The sequence below is a fragment of the Bison bison genome, unplaced genomic scaffold (genome assembly GCF_000754665.1).
Source record: "Bison bison bison isolate TAMUID 2011002044 unplaced genomic scaffold, Bison_UMD1.0 scf7180017864518, whole genome shotgun sequence".
Taxonomy (NCBI): Eukaryota; Metazoa; Chordata; class Mammalia; order Artiodactyla; family Bovidae; genus Bison; species Bison bison.
Window position 1 is genome coordinate 4,056,182 of NW_011495071.1, and position 8,271 is coordinate 4,064,452.

Genomic DNA, 8,271 nt, shown 5'->3' on the forward strand with positions numbered 1-8,271 from the left:
CCCTCCCTCAGTCTTTCAATTTAGTCCATTTCCATCTGTAATCCTGAAGTTTTTCTATCTAAAGGAAACCTAGCCACAGGCAGATCTGAACTCCATCTTCATAATGCAAGAGAAAAAAAATTTTTTCCTCCTAACTTCATAATATATTAAGGATGGTCACGGCATAGGTGGCTGGGCATAGGTCACGAGTCCATCTTTTGAACCAATCCCAGGCCAGGAGAACGGGGGTAACTCTACTGACTGGTCCTACCTGGTGTCCTGGAGAAAAAGCATGGACTTTTTTTCTTGGAAAAGAGTAGCACATTTGTGGTTACTGGTGAAATCACTGAGCTAGGCAAACTTTTCAATTTGGATCTGCTTCCTAATTGTAAACTTGATGTGTCTGTCTATATCTCCAAATATACTATGACATGATGGCCTGGGTTTTAATTCTTCTTGGTTGATGTCTCTAATCAAGTTTAAATAAATAAATTTCCTCTTATCTGAAGTCAAGATTGATGTACTCAAGATTTATACTGGAAAGTAAAGTGGGTCATGAAGAAAAAAGAAAAGAAAGAAAACAAGAGGATCAGAAACCTTCTCTGGACACTGAACTGTTTGATTCGAGGTAGGGTGTATTCACGGAGGGGTCCTGGTGAAGCTGGGCCTCCTGGACCAGAGGGTTTTCCCTATAGATCAGCATATCACAGGCAAGATGGGATGACAGCTTCTACACCACCCTGCCTGCCCAGAGTTCTCCCTGCTGCAAATAGGCTGAGCTGTAGCCAGAGGCAGGGGCCAGCTGGCCCGTGACAATTATTCTGGATTGGCTACCCTGAAACACTGGCTACCCTGCAACAGTAATTATTTTTCTGACTCTAGTCTGGGCCTCTTCCTGATTTTGTTTTGAGTCACTTGTGCATGGGAAAAAAAAACAAAAAGGAAGAATTTATTTCTAAGCCCACACTCAGGGGACTAAGAAAAAGTGACAACCCAAATTTGCTCACCAAATAATGATGAGGTGAATGGCACATCCCAAAACCATTACTTCATTGGCTTATTTAAGATGCACATTTCAGTCCCTCTTTATGACTACTATACAAGAGGGCAATTTCAGGAATATCTTAAAGGCTATCCATGCAAGGCACCTGATTGCATTCTCCAACCTCCAAGAGTCCTCTGTCAGCTTGTTAAGAGGAACCTCCTAAGTGACCCCAAATACATGACCAAAGAAGCTCATTAAGTTTCAGGGAAGATTTCTTACCACCCTCATTCCCTATATGCCATATCCACATGATCTGGTCTGGAGAGTCTGGCCTCAAGGTTAAGAGATTTGCTCTGGGATTTGCCAAGGTCTATGGTTTTGACCCTTTATAACCTTCATTCAGCCATGTTATCAGCTCCAGCAAGATCCTAGGGTCTGGAGCCCTGTCTTAAAAGAACAAAAGGTCTTTCATTCCTAAGAGGCCGAAGAGGACTACAGTAAAAAAGACAGTTAACTTACCATTCTCTGTGCCTGGCTATTCATTGTAACTCAGTCATGTGTAGGATGAGCCTAGATGCTGTTTTTTGTTTGTTTGGGGTTTTGATGTTCTTTCTTTTCTTTTGTTTTTAGTTAGAATATCTAGGTTGTCACTTTTAATTTACCTTTTAAAACATATGCTCTTAGAAAGAAGTCTTAATTTTTGTCTACATAGTAGATTCAACAGGATGAATAGGAACCAGCTCAGATTGGGGTCAGCAAGGCAATTACTGAGTGAGTTGCTATGTGGCTTTTCCTCCTTCCTTCACAAAGAGCTTGATATAGTTGTGTCCTTGTAGGAAAATTCTCTGGACCTTGGGTTGTGGCTTCCTGAACAAAGGCTTCACTTGCAGAGAAGCACAGACCTTGGCAACTCCTAATCCTTTAGAGCATGGTCTTCAGATCTAATGGATTAGATCCATGAATGCCAAAAGAATTTGAAAATATGACCTCTCTTAAGAAACTCTCAAGGAGTGTCTCTCTAGAATAAATTTCTACTTCCTTTCCCTTTGGAATGGGGGGCCAAGTAACACATGCCTCTCCTGGTTACTGAAGAGGTAGCGGGATTAGGTACAATCAGAGCCATCTCCTTAGGTAGGAGATGAAAGGAGATGAGGCTCTCTCAATATGATTCCCAGAGGCCTCTCCCAGGGGCCAAATAAGAATCCTTAGGTTACTTTTTTGGGTCACCAGGATTTTAAAGAGAGACCTGTTCTCTAAAAGTCTCACTACTGCAATCATGAAGAGAAGAAACTATATAAACACCAAATAGCACAACCAGGATGGGGAGAAAGAATGGTGAGAAATGTTTCAAGCATGCAGGATGAATGGGACTAAGGCAGTGGCCGGGAAGTGGCAGGGAAGTCTCTAACAGATGGCTAGGCCCTACCCATGAGCAAGACTCAAGAAGGACTCCAGTCTGGGCACTCCCTTTGCTTAGAGGTACCAAAAGGGACACAAGCCTTCAACAGGTGCCAAGAGTGTCCGGGCTAGAAGGCAGTGCATTGGACTGGCTTAACCATAAGGCTGCAGAGTGAAGCCTCTTTGAGGTCCTTCTTTAGCTCTCTGCCTCATCACCTCTGTGACCTTGGGAAAGTCACTGCACTTACTTAGCTTCAGTTTTCTCATCTGTACACTGAGGCCAATAATACTGAAATGGAGTAAGACCCTCTGGGGCCCTCCTAGGTACAAGTTCTTTCCATGTGCCCCATTTCTTGTTTGTAGGAAACAGACTTCATTCAGCCTCCTTGACCTTTCCTGAGTCCCACAGGGAGGATTCAAACAGATGTTTATCAGAGAAAGGAGGGGATGCAGAAACAAAGGAGGAGTCAGTTCAGTTGCTCAGTCATGTCTGACTCTTTGCGACCCCAGAGCCTACTCAACTCATGTCCATCGTGTTGGTGATGCCACCTGCCACTCAACCATCTCATCCTCTGTTGTTCCCTTCTCCTCTTGCCTTCAATCTTTCCCAGAATCAGGGTCTTTTCAAATGAGTCGATTCTTCGCATCAAGTGGCCAAAGTATTGGAGTTTCAGCTTCAGCATCAGTCCTTCCCATGAATATTCTGAACTGATTTCCTTTAGAATTGACTGGTTCAATCTCCTTTCTGTCCAAGGGACTCTCAAGAGTCTTCTCCAACACCACAGTTCAAAAGCATCAATTCTTTGGCACTCAGCTTTCTTTATAATCCAACTGTCACATCCATACATACTACTGGAAAAGCCATAGCTTTGACTAGATGGACCTTTGTTGATAAAGTAATGTCTCTGCTTTTTAATAAGCTGTCTAGGTTTGTCATAGATTTTCTTCCAAGGAGCAAGCATCTTTTAATTTCATGGCAAGCATCTTTTTAATTTCATCTTTTAATTTAATTTTAATTTCATCTTTTAATTTCATGGCAGTGATTTTGGAGCCCCCAAAAATAAAGTTTCTCACTGTTTCCATTGTTTCCCCATCTATTTGCCATGAAGTGATGGGACCAGATGTCATGATCTTCGTTTTCTAAATGTTGAGTTTTAAGGCAACTATTTCACTCTCCTCTTTCACTTTCATTAAGAGGCTCTTTAGTTCTTTGCTTTCTGCCATAAGGGTGGTGTCATCTGCATATCCGAGGTTATTGATATTTCTCCTGGCAATTTTGATTCCACTTTGTGCTTAACCCAGCTCAGTATTTCGCATGATGTACTCTGCATATAATTTAAATAAGAGGGTGACAAAAACAGCCTTGACACACTCCTTTCCTGATTTGGAACCAGTCTGTTGTTCCATGTCCAGTTCTAACTGTTGATTCTTGACCTGCATACAGATTTCTGAGGAGGCGGGTCAAGTCGTCTGGTATTCCTATCTCTTTAAGAATTTTCCATAGTTTGTTGTGATCCATACAGTCAAAGGCTTTGGCGTAGTCAATAAAGCAAAAATAGATGTTTTTCTGGAACTCTCTTGCTTTGTTGATGATCCAACACATGTTAGAAATTTGATCTCTGGTTCCTCTGCCTTTTCTAAATCCAGCTTGAACATCTGGAAGTTCACAGTTCACGTAATGTTGAAGCCTGGCTTGGAGAATTTTGAGCATTACTTTGCTAGTGTGTGAAATGAGTGTAATTGTGTGGTAGTTTGAACATTCGTTGACATTGCCTTTCTTTGGGATTGGAATGAAAACTGACCTTTTCCAGTCCTGTGGCCACTGCTGAGTTTTCCAAATTTGCTGGGATATTGAGCACAGCACTTTCACAGCATCATCTTTTAGGATTTGAAATAGCTCAACTGGAATTCCATCACCTCCACTAGCTTTGTTTGTAGTGATGCTTCCTAAGCCCCACTTGACTTTGCATTCCAGGATGTCTGGCTCTAGGTGATTGATCACACCATCATGGTTATCTGGGTCATGAAGATCTTTTTTGTACAGTTTTTCTGTGTATTTTTGCTACCTCTTCTTAATATCTTCTGCTTCTGTTAGGTCCATACCATTTCTGTCCTTTATTGTGCTCATCTTTGCATGTAATGTTCCCTTGGTATTTTTGAAGAGATCTCTAGTCTTTCCCATTCTATGGTAGACAAGAAATAATACTGCAGCCATGGAATAGGGTCCTTGTTTCTCCTCAAGGAATATACACTACAACTTCTTTAAATTCTTTTGTGGGAACTAAGACCCTCACCTGAGTGGAGGGTGGTAACTTCAGATTGAGCACAGATCCATTGATTCCTGGAACACCACCCTTTTGTTGTTCAGTTGCTCAGTCATGTCTGACTCTTTGTGACTCCATGGACTGCAGCACACCAGGCTTCCCTGTCCTTTAGCTTGCTCAAACTCATGGCCATTGAGTCAGTGATGTCATTCAACCATCTCATTCTCTATCATCCCTGTCTCCTCCTGCCTTCAATCTTTCCCAGCATCAGGGGCTTTTCTAATGTGTTAGCACTTTGCATCAGGCGGCAAAAGTACTGAAACTTCAGCTTCAGCATCAGTTCTTCTAATGAGTCAGGATTGATTTCCTTTAGGATTGATTGGTTTGATCTCTTTGCAGTCCAAGGGACTCTCAAGAGTCTTCTCCAACATCACAGTTCAAAAACATCAATTCTTTAGCATTCAGCCTTCTTTATGGTCCAACTCTCTCATTCATACCTGATTACTGGAAAAACCACAGCTTTGACTACATGGACCTTGGTTAGTAAAGTAATGTCTCTGCCTTTTAATATGCTGTCTAGGTTGGTCATAGCTTTTCTTCCAAAGAGCAAGTGTTTTTTAATTTCATGGCTGCAGTCACCATCTGCAGTGATTTTGGAGCCCAAGAAAATAAAGTCTGTCACTATTTCCATTGTTTCCCCATCTATTTGACATGAAGTGATGGGACTGGATGCCATGATCTTAGTTTTTTGAATGTTGAGTTTTAAGCTAGCTTTTTCACTTTCCTCTTTCATCTTCATCAAGAAGCTCTTTAGTTCCTCTTAACATTCTGCCATAAGAGTGGTTTTCATCTGCATATCTGATGTTATTGATATTTCTCCTGGAAATCTTGATTCCAGCTTGTGCTTTATCCAGCCCAGAATTTCACATGATGTACTCAGATTGAGCACAGATCCACTGATTCCAGGAACATCACCCTGTTACCTCACCCCAATCAATCAGAAGAAAATTTGCATATAGTGGAAGACTCTGATACCCGCTCCCCAAATGATTCTCCATTTAAAAACTTTCATGGTCAAGCAGAATCATCAGAGTTGGTTTTGGACATGAGTCCACCTTCTCCCCAGGTTGCTAGTCTCCTGAATATAGCAAGCTTTCTGTTCCTACCAGCCCTTGGCAAGCAACTGACCATGAGTTTGGTAATGATAACAATCCTAGAGAATTTCTGGTAGGACTGATAAACTATATATATTCATGCTTAGCACGTTACCTGGCACATAGCAAATACTTTTAAAAAGTTAGACATTATTGTCACAAATATAAGTAGAACCCAGTTTAATCAGAGAAAGAACACAATACAAGAACCACATTATCCAGATTAACACTGAAAGAAAATTGATTTTTAAAACCACACAGTTGGGTTTGAGCTCCTTAAATCCCTCTTGCCCAAGGCCACGATTAGTCTTAGCTCCCCAGGGTAGAATGGAGTCCAGAGGTGAGGATCAAGTAGCCCCAGCTGGGGATGAAGAAGGATGTGGCAGAGGCTGGGAGCCAGGCCAAGCACAACAGTAGCTTAGCTATCTTTGAGTATGTAACAGGATATCATGTGAAAAAGGGAGAAAACTCATACTCGCTTTTTCTCCACAAGCGTATCTAAAAAGACAAATTATAGTTCAAAAGAAGAACTTTCTAGCAATTAGAATTACTTTAAATATGGGAACATGGCATTGGAAAGGTGTGAACTCATCTTTTAATTAAGCAAATGATGGACAAACAGATGTTCTAACAGGAGAAACCCAGGTTAGAAGATTGAATTCGCTCTCCTCCAAGGTGCTGTCAAAGGTGGAGTTGCTAAGGAAGCACGCTCTATTGGAATTATGCTGGATTTTGAGCAAGAAATGGCCAGAAAAGTTTCAGGAATTAAATCTAGTTTGGCAGATTTTGGCACCCTTGAGAGAGTCACCCTTTCCAGGGGTTCATAGAGATGGTGGGACTTCTGCAGGGCTATTTGATTCCCAATTACACTTAGCTGCTTCTGACCTTTGCAAAAAATGGGGTAGTGGTGGTTTTGGGAACTGGAGGGAGGGGAGTGGTAACAAGAGAAAAGAAAATGGAGAAAAAAAATAGATGCACTATGAAACCAACAATTAGTTTGTACTGTGCTATTTCCATAAAGTAGACCTCACACTTGAGATCTGAAAGGTAATCATCTGAGATAGCAGTCTGACTATAAATAGCCAAACTCCCTGCTTATGGCTGAACCCTGGGGAGAGGGGCCAAGAGGGAGGTCTCCTGCTGACGGCCTGGGGGCTGGGCTCCCTCAACTCACCCTGTTAATGTCAGTTCTCAGGACAGCAGCATCTGGATAGCTATTTATGCCCCATCCCCCCAATTTTAATTGTTGTATGCATCACAGGAAAGCCTGCTGCAGGAAGAAAACCAAACTAGACTAAGCTGCTGTATCTACCCAGTGGTTAGAATCAAAAAAGTGTAATCACAGGTTCCGCCCAGCAGCTTCTGGGAGACCTATCTTTTGTCATCTCCTCCTTCTTCAGCTGTTTGCCTGGGTTGCTCTGCAGGTAGCTGGCTGCTCCCAGCTTCCTCCCAGCAAATCAGACAGCTCATCCCTCTGTCACCTTCTCAGGAGCCCCGAGGAGGGACCAGGCCAGACTGGATTTGCAAACACACTCTCAAGAATCTGCAAACACACACCCCTTGGAACTGACTCATCTTCTGGTGGCATCTGAGAGCTGCAGCTCGAGCCAAGGCTCCAAGTTCTGAGCCTCTTTGGACCAGCACCGTGGGCTTCTCTCCTGTATGTATGCATGAAGACACATGCACGTATGTGGATCTGGGTATATTTGGATGAGTGAATCCTAGAGTTAGAACGTGCACCTAGCTCAGTTCCTGGGCTCCACTCATAACATAGCTCCCACATACAGGATGTGCAGTTATTTGTTAAATGTTATCAACGTTGTGACCAATAAAACACATTTTCAAGAATGGCTTTTTGTCATCACACAGTTTCCTGATGAACAGATAACTCAAAGAACAACTGCTTTGATGAGATTTCAGAGTATTTTTAGCCCGAAAGGAGCAAATGCACTAGGAACCACTGCTTTACTAAACAAACGCCCGTACAAAGCCCTCATAATTGAGGCTATTTTTATGCTGTGGATCTTTCAGAAACTTGATCTAAAAATGAAACTTGCAGCTTGCAAAATTAGCAAACAGAATGCACAGAGAGATCCTTAACCTCGTTCCTGCATCTCGCTCCATCCTGTATGTGTTCTCCATTTCTAGCCCACAGCTCAGGACGAGGTACGTAGTAGGTTTTCAGCCAGTATTTGCTGGTTCAGCCCCTCCCAGAGCCCTGGACCATCTCTAAGTTGAGTTTTTTCTGATTCCAGTAAATACTGGAAGCCACCCACATATGATCAAGTTGGGGCTTCAGCAAGAATTGAATCTTGTCCCAACCTTTCCATCCTTCTGAGCATTTCAGTGGCCTTCATGGTTTGATGAAGGACACAGAAGTTTCAAGGGATCTGGCTTAGACTTCCTTCATACAAATCATTTCTCGACTAGGGGATATATTGTAACATGTATGGGATTTGGAACAGAAAAATATGCACACCCATCTAGACGT